Genomic DNA, 13,396 nt, shown 5'->3' with positions numbered 1-13,396 from the left:
AACACCTCATAATTTTTATTACTGGCATCTTAGCATTTAGATAACAGAAGGCACAAGAATTAATAATATTTTTTTAACGTAGGTTATTGAAAGTTATTGCAAACAAAATGTACGCTTTGAGGGTACATTTATTCGACTTAGTCATCGACCATATTAGTATAATCAAGTCAAATTCAAGCATAAGGATAAACTGCATCACACCCCTTGCAACACTGTGCAAACGTATATTCTTGATTTTCGTTAACGAAAGGCGAAGTACCGGGAAATTTCAGAACAAACCTAACGAAAGTTAGCGGAAGGCCGCTGTTTGACAAAGGGATGACACGTGACATCCCGTCTCCACTCCAACCCGCGACAATTGCGAATTAGCGCTGCTGATGTCAAATCAAACAAGAAGCGTTGCCGCCGCACCCTGGGCAACAAAAGACCGACGAAATGTCAAGATCCTCCGCGTCTTGTCTTGTACTGGAGCGGTCAGTTTATACAGGGATATTTTCGTTCGTCGTGTTGGGAACGCTTTTGTGTTTAACACGTCAACGACAGACAGGTCGTTACCACTGAAAGTGGTGCGATTGCGACAGTTTTTGCCCGGATGACTTGTTCCGATGCGTACACTGCGTAAACTGACTCCGCCTTGTCCAAATTTAATCGAGTGTACTAATAATATTACTTGACTCCAATACATAACACCAGTTATTTGCCAAATTAAAAGTTTAAGTTATTTCGTAAAAATCTCATATGACTAGTTACTAAGCATCTTAAACTGTTTGCATTTATTTTATCGTACGTCCGCGGTTTTGTTAATCGATTAAATTCGTAGGATTATGGGCGATTTTCGTGCGGCGCGAAAACCGTCGAATCTCTAACGTTTTTGCGCCGGCGCCTTTTTGTCGTCAAATATTTGCGCAAATCCGGGTGGGCTTCTCCTTTGTTCCCGGACGTATATTCGGTGGCAACATATGCGCGGAGGTGAGCCAGGGCAGAATAGCAATTAGCGTCGTGCAACGGCGGCATTGGTGGCAAACGCTGGCACAAAGGGAACGTCGGCTCGCGCGCGCACATTGGGCCGCTGGCAGACCAACTGTCTGCAAATAGCGCCATTGAATTTTGGGCTGCCAATCATTGCGCTCATGGAAAAGTGGGCGGGACGACATCCGGAGCTACCGGGAACGCGGAGAGGATGGGCGCGCGGTCAATATGCCTCTTTCTTTGTTCGGGCACGTATTCCGACAGTCAGCGTCGCTCTAATTTGGAACAGTGACCCCGCACAGGGCAGCACTTAGGTTTGCTTTGCAGGCCCCCGGCCTTTGTTAGGCCTGTTTGCATTCGAAATATCGGAATCGCTCAGATCGGTTTCGCGACTTCTCCGATCACGTAAACACTCGTCGGACGACAAAATACCGGATCACACCTGTTTGCCCATCACTCATATACGCGATAAAATGTTTTGATTTGAAAACAACGGCCAACATGATCAAATAGGATTCAACGGCCCATGTGCTGTAACATCTATTTGTGTAATATTAAGTATTACAAATAACACTTGAAAAATAAGTATGGTGACCCATCATTTGAACAAAATGACAAAATTAAATATTACTGCCTATTGCAAAAACAAAAATGTTTGTTTATTTAAACTGCTATAGTTTTAAATCATGCATTGCCAAAAAAGTATAACGGCCTTTACTTCTACAAATTATGTGAAGGAATTAAAAGCAGTTTAATATAAGGAATAACAGACCAGTACACCATTAACATATTACGAATATGTTTTGCTTTTTATCATTTTTGGGGTGCGATACAAGCACACAAAAAATCCAGTTTAATTTCAAAGCAGCCAATTACCAGCCTGTGATTTTCAAGCAACTATATCGGAACTACACAAATTCAGCCAATCAATCCATTAGCATCCTAGCAAAGTGGATTTGACCTAACGCGTATAGGCTTTAGAATCGTGTGCCTGATACTCAGCCTTACTGGTTTATCGTCATCTCTATTCGAAGCGGAAACGGCCTTATCGCGATTCAAGCTTTATCGACAGGACGACGCTCGTTTGTAGAGCCGGCTTGTGGTGACACTTGAAGCCTCTTCATCGAGAGACGGTAAACGAATGCTTCCGAAACGGAGGGCTTGGCCGGGCGGTTGATCGGACGCAGTCGATTAAAAACAATCGCGGATCGCTTTTCATCTGCTTGACCGTACGTTCAGTTAATGGTGCTGCTGCGTCACTGGCGTGAAAGGGGGGACACATCACGTCGGATGTGTCACGGCGCGGTTCCCCTGCCCTACCAAAGCAAGCACTTCAATGTACAAAGAGCCACGACAGGTCGCCGAGTCACGAAACGGAATTGAAATGTTTCGGCGCCGCCTTGCTTTTAAACACACGTGGCAACCTGACTGCAGAGCCACGATTCGACTGAAGTCGTTTGTATAGTGTCAGAAATATGTCGGAAATATCGATACAGCGTTTTTCAAATATACATTCGGCTCATATACTTACACGATGGCAGTCTGACGACTCAAAAAAAAAAGGCGGCAGTCTGACGACTCAAAAATGCCATTCTTTATTCCTATTTTGGTTGTGATACTTTTGTTTAAATGTAAAGGTAACGACAATTCCATTTTTTTAAGATTATAATAAAACATCCCAGTTTGGTTATGTCCAATTATGGTAACCAAACTTTTTAAAAGAATGAATTATATCGCCTATTTTATTTAAATTGACAAGACAATATAGAAACTTTTCTATTTAGTCGTCTTGCGGAAATTCTGGCTCCGATTATGGCGCCGGCAGCGATCGAGCCTGAAAATTCAAATTAAAAACTCGTAATTATGTCAATGACGGCAAAAAATAAAAGGCCTTCGACGATTTACCGTGGCGCGTATATTTCTGAGTCAATAAAGTCGTCAGCGAGACAGCAGCGCTAAAACCATCCTTGCCTGGCCCGCTGTATGCTCAGCGTATCGTCGTCAGACGCAGTTTATTATTCGGGCGTAATTATCGCGCGCGCCCCTGCGACAATCGACCGATGTTATTTGCCCGAGCGCCAGCGAAAGCGTGACACCAAGTGTTTGTTTTCGGGCCGCGATCTCGGCCGGCTTTGAGTCGCGGAAACGCATTAGAGAGTGCGAGGGGAAGCGGTCGACAGTCGACGTACGGATGTCACTTTTCACTTTCGCCTTGTCGCCGGTTTGCAAGGGTCACGGTAATCCTGGCGAATAAATGACTGCCAGCTATAATGCGTAATTTCGTTTGAACTCAGAATCAGTTGTGTTACGTCGACCTGACCGAGGTAAAGAGTTTGGATTTTCTTCAGTTTCAGTTTCGACAAGGCGCAATTCATCAATTAAATTATCTCTACTCTTATGGTTATATATAAAAATTTGAAAGAAAAAAGGACCTTAGACATTTAATCGTAAGGGCAGGATTGCGAGTAGCGGCTGCTAATATATAAACAAAATGGCGCCATTTGCAGTAAAATAGCGAGCTTAAATTATAAATTTATTTGACCAAAATGATCTGTGTTTTATGTTATGAATTTCGCTAAAGTTTTTAAGTTATTTTTTAATCCAGTGCAATTAACAAATTATATTAATCCGTTTTGATATTCAAGTAATTACAGACGCCATATTTTAATTATTGTTTGAATTTTATTTATAAAATAAAAGAAATTGCCCAACAACAATATAAGACCAATCTCTTTGAATAGAAATCGACTTTGTTTTTAAATTACATTAGCAATATTTAGATAACCATAATTATACAACAATTAAAAACTTTGACACTGATAATTATCAAAATAAATTGGATTTCAAAGTCATCTTTTATTAAATTTCGGTAACGCTTTTAGAAGATTAATATTTATTTTTTATAACAAGGGTATTCATTTAAATTACTGATTTACTTTCCTATTGGAATTCATTTGACGCGCCTATCTTTGTCTAGAGGCAAAACCAGAAAAAGCGAAACGCATATATTAATTTTCCTTTTTGAAATTTTAACTTTAATTGCTTGAAAACGTGTTTGACAATTATTCATACAAAATTGCAATGTTTAGCCTGTTATTGTTTTATTTTGTTCGCACAACGATTACGGCCTTGGGTACACTATGCCAGTGCCTGTAATGTAGCTTGATAATGAATTGCAAAGCCAAAAAGGTGCACATTATCTGAAGATGATACAAGCCCGTATCGAAACGTCTTAATCAAGATGATGTCGATCTACTCGAACTTTTTCCTTTGCAATTCATTATTATCGATGAGGGTCTTAATATGCAACTAACACTAGGAACATCGGTAAATAAATCCACTTTTAGTATTTATTGGCATTGTCATTTACATTTTTTGCCGGTTAAGGTGAATAACTTTAAAATTAGTTAAATGCGAAAGAAAGTTAAAATTACGGAATTTATAACTGCTATCATTAAATAAAATAAAATTGCTCAACACAAGTAGGAAAAGTCTACGTCATATAGTTTGCTTTCCAAACAGGTGATTTTCTAAATGAAATTCGGCGTAATTGAAAATTAAACTTAAATAATGAAATTGACGCGTAGTCGCCTTGGCAGCATGAACTGCGCGAAAGGGCGCCATATTGGCTCGTGATGTCGTCATGTGTTGACGGCAGTCGGTGGCTACCGTTTTATGCCGCGCTTCGCAAACAGGTAGAGCGACTTTTACGACGCCTCTTGCTGCCGTTTTTGGGAGCAAAGTTCGCGGGCCTTGACGAGCGATTACCCGTTGATTATTATGGCTCCGTTATTTACGGCTCAGCTGTACGGTGGGCCGCTGCTTGCCAAACAGCTCGCACGATGCACCAGGGCTCCCGCGGCAGCAGATTTATCGCGAGTTTAACGGCGGCGCACTCGTTTCATAAACTTCCGTCGTATTAAATCTGTCAGGGGAATTTGTTACGTCGTTAGCTGACTCGTAAAGCAATGGCAATTTCAAACGAACCACCGGCGGCCGCTGCCTTTTGTTTTTCGTCTATACGTTAAAACAAAAAAAAAAGCAGAAAAAAAGTAAAAGCAGAAAAAATTCATAATGCGGGTTTTGTTTGATATTTTAATGCGGTTCATAAATATAGAATTTTCAACAAATTAAAATCAATTTAATAAAAAAAATTGTCAAAATTACAGAGAACATGAAAGTAATTTCAGCTAACTGTAACAAAATAAAAAATTGAAATTGAATGTACGAAATCTACGCCATAATTATTCACGTAGAAATAGGTCTAATAAACACATACAGGTCAACGGCAGCTAACGATGGTAGCAATAACCAGCCAATGGTCGGTTCAGGGTACTTTTAACGATGCGTCGCCTGTTGGCTCAACAATTTACAGCTTGCTGCCAGTGACGGAAATAGCCGCATAATAAAACATTAAGACTGGATTATATCAGTAGCCAAACTATTGGGACCAACGACCTCAATGTCGTTGAACCACGCCTGGAAACACCGGAAGAAAAAATTTAAATGAGACAAGGCGATTGTTGAATTGTGATTCGCATTATAAATACGTCAGTTGTTGAGGAGTAATATAAGGAAATGGGGGTCCTTGAAGATGGGACCGATTTTAAAACTCACGATTTTGCTTGCATTTTTATATTAGCATAAACAAAACTATCAATTGAAATAAATTTAATAAATGTAAAAGTCAATTTAGTTTTAAAAGGCAGCTTCGATTGCTTTAACAAGAGTATATTTCGAAATGGCTACTAACAAGATGGAACTGTTTACCACATATTTTAGATTAAATAAAAAAGTGTTACAAATTATTGTGTTGACTGAATTTAGGCTTAAACGCAGTATCAAAGTCTCAATATGACGACGGAAAAACACAGCCAAAATAATCCTATCGCTTTTCGCTGCGACAAATTGGATTTCATAAAAGATCATTGCAAAACGAGTACTTTGTTGACGAATCATCCTTTGTCGTCGAGCATGTCCGGCTGCAGAAACGCAAACTGTCTTTGTGAGACCTCACTTTCAAATCCGTCGCTTCTTTGGGAGCAAACAAATATGCCAAAGAAAGTAATAAACGTTTTTGACGCTGGCTTTCCAAGCCCACCTTTGGAAATCGGCCTGAATGTGAATTTGTTATCGCAACGGCGACGAAGCGCCAGTCCGCAGTCGCCGACTGTCAACAAGGCAGCCTACATTACTCCACCAATATCACCGCAAGAAATTTCGATGCAACATGCAGAAGTAAAAAATACCAGATTGTCACCGGTGAATGTCGCTCAGAAGAGGAAGCTCGAAAAAGAATTCAATAATCCCCTCAAGCGCTTGCACCTCGCAAAATCTGCGCCCGCCGAAGAATCTCTACGAGTTAACCCCGCGTATAATCAAGTCGCCACTAACTTTGAGTCGATTGTTGCCATGCAGAGTGATAGAGCTTCCAATGCATTTAAAAGAGTGAACTGCAACGAGCCCTGTCAAGCAACAGGTATGTACCTTATGGCGATGTCCCACTATAACTATCCACGCGGGCAATTCAAAATCAATTTTTTGTTGTTATTAGATGGCCTCGCTTCCCTTAACCCCCAGGACAGCAAAATTGACTTCTCCAGGCTTGCAGCGTCGCTAACTGGAGTATTAGTCAAAGAAGGTGCCGTGTTTTTTTTATATTAAATCGTTATATTACTTTTTTAGAAAATGTATGAGCATATGATATGCAGTGTAAGGTTTACATTTAAAGATTTTAAACAAAATCTTTTTTCAAGTATTACCATTGAAAAGGTAAAATTAATAAACGTAAAGGTCAATTTGGGTTACAGAAACTAGCGATATAAGCAAAAGAAGTTTGCAAACATCGCAAGACGAAAGGAAAAAACAGCTCAGCGATTTCCAAGTAGCCGCGCCAAGTGCATTTCGTAAACTTTCCCCGCATGAAATTAAGCCAGAGTCTCGTCTTTTGCCACCGCCAGCGCAAGGAATTTCAGCCTTTCCGCCGCACTTATCGCCCTTTAACCACTTGGTAAGTAATAAAAAATTTCACGAACTCTAATAATACATTACCAAAGCAAACTATTTAGAGCAGTGGTCCCAAGGGGACCGCGAGAGTACTATTTCTTAAACTAAAGCGACCAGGAAAAACAAACAACAAAACTTAAAATTTAGCAGTAGATTTCATTTTCTTCAGTGATAACCAGTCGTGTTTATGATTTAAGTCTGGTCTAAGACATACCATTTGGAAAACTCAAACAAGGATATTGGCCTTAAACCGTTTGATATTTTTTTAATTTTGTCTAGCAAATGATAGGAGGTGGAAACGAGTTTCAGAAATCTGGCGGCACTTTACCCTTTCTTCCATTTTCGGCGCCATTTTCTTGTCCGCCTCTGTCCAACTATATGTACGATCCAATGCAAAGCGCGTACATGGCGTTACTAAGGCAGATGTACTCTCGGATACAACTCGCAATTCCCCCAAACGTACCAGCAAACTATCAAGTTCCAGAAAAAAGGTAATTGTAGCAGTAACTGCCGTTATGCACCAAGGAAAAAAATGTGACCACACGTCAAAGTTTCTCTGTTAAGAAGGAAATGTTTCTCTTGCAAAAAATATTGTTGTACGTACACGTTCAGCTGATTATCAATTTATTATTACCAAGTCGTGTCGGCGCCATTTTACTGGTATAGTACCTTGCGTAAATTTATGTCTGTACCACGGTAGTGTAATTCTTTGGTTTTATTTTTAAATTTGGTTGACCACCAGAATAATATAGGTTTAAGAAACTTAATTTTATGCTTAGTCACCCACTTTCAACTACGTTCAAATCGTGCTTTCCTCATCTATACTTTGGGCAACAAGAAACCCTTCATCAGTCACCGTATATGTCAAGATTTCCCCCATTTGTGACTCCTTCAACGTCTGATGTTGTACAAAGCAAAGGAAAGGGTAGAGGAAGAAAACCGGGAAAGACTCCGAAACCGAAGCGCCAATTTATATGCAAGTATTGTGGACGGTAAGCAACTTCAATGTTAACGAAAAACTTATATTTTATAAAAACAAACTATTTGCACAGTGAAATTTTATTTCTAGACACTTTACAAAAAGTTACAACCTTCTGATCCACGAGCGGACTCATACCGACGAACGACCTTATGTTTGCGATATTTGTAAGAAAGCGTTCAGAAGACAAGACCATTTGCGTGATCACAGGTACATTAATTAATGATATGGTAAATAGGCATAACCACAACAGTACACACAAAAGTCCCTAACTGTAATTACAAGCTGAGTTAAAATGTTTTTGACGTTTTTCCAAAAATATAAAAACTTAGAAATATATGAGTTACAACCCTTAAAAAAAGGTTTATGAATGAAAATTTGGGTCTTACTTAAAACAACTTACGTGAAGGTGTAGCTTGTTTTTACGTCGAGGTGCACTTTCAAACTTCTATAACTAGCAGCCAACTATAAATGACATTTTCCCAATTTAATAGAAATATATTTCATATCACATAATATTTTTTCTAGGTAATACAAATGCCTTTTGCTATGCGGAAAATGACCTTAACTTGATTCATAACAATCAAATGAATAAAACAAATATCTTGTTCGAAAAGCAGAGACCATAAGCGCAGTAAAATATACTTTTTGCGCACTTGCACAATTCGCTATATAATTAAATAGACCTTAATATTGTAAAAACGCATATAAGCACTCTATGTAAACTGTAAAGGAAATGTGCATTAAGACAAACTTTATCTAAATTATATTACTTCAATTTCAAACTTTCATGCCGGAGATTGCTTACTTACGCTTACAATATTCATGCTCCCTAAATGAAAGATTTGCGCAGTATGAAAATTTTCAGCGAAAACGCTGGCCAACATGATATTTCGTAATTAATATTTTCGTACTTCATGTGGTTAAGGTCTATTTGTTAACGAAAATATCGCTTTTACTAAGAAAAGAATAATCGTATCTGAACCAAATTCACAAAATGCGTAATAAAATCATACACGTAAAATACAACCTTCTGACAAACACCACGATTTTAAAGAATAGTTTTAGGTTGCAACTATATTTAACTAAACAAAGTCATACGGCATTTTCAAAAATACATTAAAAAATGAACATCATGACATATTACACGCGACTACCATGCTTAGCGAACCCTGTAGTGGCCGCTGCAAATAATTTTTTATTTTTTTATTTTAGAAAAATTAATACATAAAAATCTTTATAATAGTCTTTACATTTTCTGGGGTTGGTGTGTGGGAAAATATTTATGAGCCATAATAGGCCTAATGTTGTTTGGTTTGATTGTGTCTATTTCATCTGAGCAATATTAGCCCAAGATCATTTCTGAATTAAGTGCTATATTTCGTTTTGCTTTGCGTAAACACTCATTATTCACACCTGTCACACTATTTCTAATTGACCATAACGGCGTAACTTCTACGACCCTATCAAATATGAAAATTGTTTCAACTTATATAAGGTGAAGCATTTTATCGAGCTTTACAGAAAGTTTCATGAGAACATAATTAAAACGTTTTTTAACTTAAACCAAATAAAAACACCTGAAATGTTTTTAAACACTATTTTAGTTGAATCACACGAAATTTACGTTTTAGAATAACGTTATATTTGAAATACCATGTAAAAATAATTTCGTTTACCGCTAAAAAAAGTATGGAAACAGACTTGGCAAATGTAAAGCCATATGTTTCACGTTGAAGATTGTTTGTTATACAATGCCTTGGCTCATATGACAGTCTTACGCTTTTGCTTTTCAGATATATTCATTCCAAGGAGAAGCCTTTCAAGTGCGAGGAATGTGGAAAGGGTTTTTGTCAGTCCCGTACTTTAGCCGTTCACAAGACTTTACATACACAAACAAGATAAACAGATCTACAACTATTGGCATCGGAAACACGAGATATAGTTGCTGGTAATTTGAGTAATTACGTATAACCGGACTTTGCCAGCTATTGGTATGGCTGTTTTGATTCTTGGGCGAAATGTGCACCGAAACGATTTGTGAATTCATTAACATTTTCACCACAGTAAGCAATTCACATTGTTTCAACCTGGAACAATACCAACCTCTCACCGAGGCTAACTGATGGAATACATGAGAATGGGAAGTGGTGCGAAATGTTGTTTATCACCCCAGATGTATTGATATTATATACTGCAGGCCGGCACCACATACGCCCGCAGGCATTTTGATTCGGCCGGCGTAAGACCCACGATTTAATAACATGTTCGGATTAATCACTATTATAATAAGTGAGAATTTTCTGGTGCATTATTTTGCGGAAACAACGTTGCGCATAGTTCAGATATGCGTATAATAGTTAAAGTGACTGAAAGCGTAAAATAAGTTAGTGATAAACCAATCCAGAGGTCGGAAAATATTCCAGCTCGTGATGCGTTTCGAATTCAGTTTATTTTATATAGTCACACAACGTTGATTTACATGTAAAAAAATTTCACCACTCCAGAGACCGATTGAAGTAGGCCGCTGGGAAGGCTGAACAGACTGATTTTGTAAAAGCATGGTCAAAAACAGAAGCTTGAGAGAAAGCAGGCTATGTCCCCCCAAAACTATATTTATTTCCTAAACTTTCAAATGTTAAACTCGACCACAAGTGCAAGTAATATGAGCCCTTTTCCTGGTATGGTGAATATTCATAAATTAGCATACTATTTAATTAAACCTAAAAAATGAAACCATTTCTTCTGAATTTCCATATTGTGCCTCGACTACATCTTATTAAATATTTATGTTGCAGTTTTTAAGCCATAATTAAGATCAATTCTTACTTAAACGTTTTAATAAATTTTTCTAGATCAATTCTGAAACAACGTATTTTTTTAATTTTGTGGACGTCATCTCATAAATTTAGATCCGCCTCTGCATGTTTTTATAACATGATATAACCTAACCCATATTTTGCCTTCATTATACCAATTGGTCATGTATGACGATATTTATAAAAATATATAAATGAATATTTTTTTACACAAATCTTGTTGTAATTTTACAAATACAATCACCAGTTTTATTTACAAATTTATATACAATAGTTAACTACAATTATCTGTATTGTATAACATTAATGCTACAAATAGTCTAACTCTTTTTTTAAATTACATATTACATCCTGTTTTGTGTTTTCTCTTGTTCATTTATTTTATGTATATCTCTTGTTCCTAAAATCGTGTTTTATTTTCACTGTAGCTTACGTATTATATTATAGCTTTAAATAAATCTGGTTTACAGTAGAATTTATTTTGTCGTGTTGCAAAGAAGGCTAATTTAGTGTTTAGGAACAGCACAGAGAGTTAGGTTATGGGGGTTTGATTCTCACGCAACTACTTTTAACTAACGACATTCTGAATCAGGGTAGCCCATTAGTTGCATATTTAAACAAGGACGTCAAACAAAGGACATGCGTGCTTAATGTTACACCAAACGAGAGTTGGAAAACAAGCTCTAGCGAAAATGTATAACAGATAACGTAGTATGTGTATCTTTTCTAGGAAAAAAATGTTGATGGGTAATAAACGTTTTATAAAATGTATCACTTTAATTAATTTCAGTTCAGCGTAAAGCTTAAGTGGATCTTATTACTAACAACAATTTTTTCCATTGTTTTTTACAACACATGATATCTTTTGATAAACATGTATTTTTTGACTTTATTACACTTCAGTGCTAATGGGTAAACGAGTATTTTACCTTTAATTTGCATTTTTTATTACATAGGCTTCATGGTTGCATATCTGGGAAGTACTGTGGGATCCAACTGTGGGTTGAAAAAGTAAAAAATCACCTTTAACCGACAGTATCACAACAAAGTTATACTTTTTAAAAGAGTTGTCATTTGCCTCAAAAGTGATACATTGCCTTCCAAGACGACAACCAATGCTTCTCATCGCGTACACATGTGACGACGAGTGTTTTTTAAGTTTTTGTTTTTTCAAAGTTCGACGAATTGTTATATCGTTTAAGGATTTTATACAGTTTTTCGTATTTTTTTCTGAATCTCCCTCTTTTTAACAATAAATCTAAATTCTGGAATACATAAACTAAGAAGAATATAGCCTACGTAAAACGTACGAACCGACTGAACCTAAACATAAACGATGTCATTAGTAGAATTACAAATATCGAACAGGCTGGCACTGGCAAAATGTCGAAAAGTAAGATCCATTGCGAAATAAGATGGTGATGGACCACTACTTATCCATTGACGAAACTAAAAGCGATTTAAAGAGTTGAAAATAATATGTAATATTAAAACTTGATCATCGTATATTAGGGGTGGCCAACACGTCGATTGCCACATATCGGCAGGTCGATTGTGTCGAATATGTGTCAGTTTTCTATAAGCAGCGTCATCCAAGCAAAGTTCATACGAATAGTACGAAAAACAGTCCATTAAGTAGGATAAAATCAAGAGCACAAATAGTGTAGTAATCAACAGCTATTGTATCAATATGTTTAACATGCCGTTTACCTCACGGAATCGTTGGAGAAATACTGGTTACGTCATTACAGTAACTGTCGCACACAAGTCGAACATTAAAATGACTGAATGTACGTCTGGACAGGTCTAATAAAGCTTATTATGACGTAACATATTGCACTTCTTCGCTGGCTTGGAATGTAAATTCCTGCTCACAATGTTAGTAAGGGAAATACAAATTTATTTACAATACCAGGATCCAGGAGTCACAGAAAAAATGCATTGTGTCGTTTGTTCTAGTGAGTTTATTACCGAACTGGTCGATCGTGACAAATTTTCACTCAATCGCAATTAAACATTAGTCGGACACACCATATTAGATAGGGAAAATACCCTTAGTTTTTTTTGCTAGAAGCGTCTACAAGAGCGTACGTCTAGTAGATCTGTAGAAAATTGAATGTAACACAAAGTATATCAACCTTTCTCCACAAAAATTAAACACGAACCTTGAAAAAGGGTCACTACATCTTACAAGCAATAATGTTGAGAATGGTGGTAACGTTAACCGGATTTAAATTTCAAACTGCCTATTCCACATATAGCAGTCTGTTTTTTTTTGCACGGTCATCGTAGTACAAAAATCCCATAATTATGCAAGTATATACATTAGGTATACAGTAGGCTACATCTACTTCTGAAATCGCTACAAGGAAGTCGCTAGCTGGAGCAAAAGATCAAATAAACTTTTGAAAAACCAATGAAACATATGTCTTTGTTGACACAATATATTTTAAGTCAATATTGGATGGCAAACTAAGTAAATTAACATCAGAGCCAAACAAGAGTAAAGCAAATAAAGGACATAACTTTTCAATTAAACAAATCGTAGTGGTTCAGCTTTTTTTTCACAGCTGTTGACTCTAATCTGTCGTACATTCGAGTTTTACATAATATAATGCAAGTA

This window comes from Ascidiella aspersa, chromosome 9 (genome assembly GCF_963924565.1).
Source record: "Ascidiella aspersa chromosome 9, kaAscAspe10.2, whole genome shotgun sequence".
NCBI classification, from domain to species: domain Eukaryota; kingdom Metazoa; phylum Chordata; class Ascidiacea; order Phlebobranchia; family Ascidiidae; genus Ascidiella; species Ascidiella aspersa.
This window is presented reverse-complemented; position numbering follows the sequence as displayed.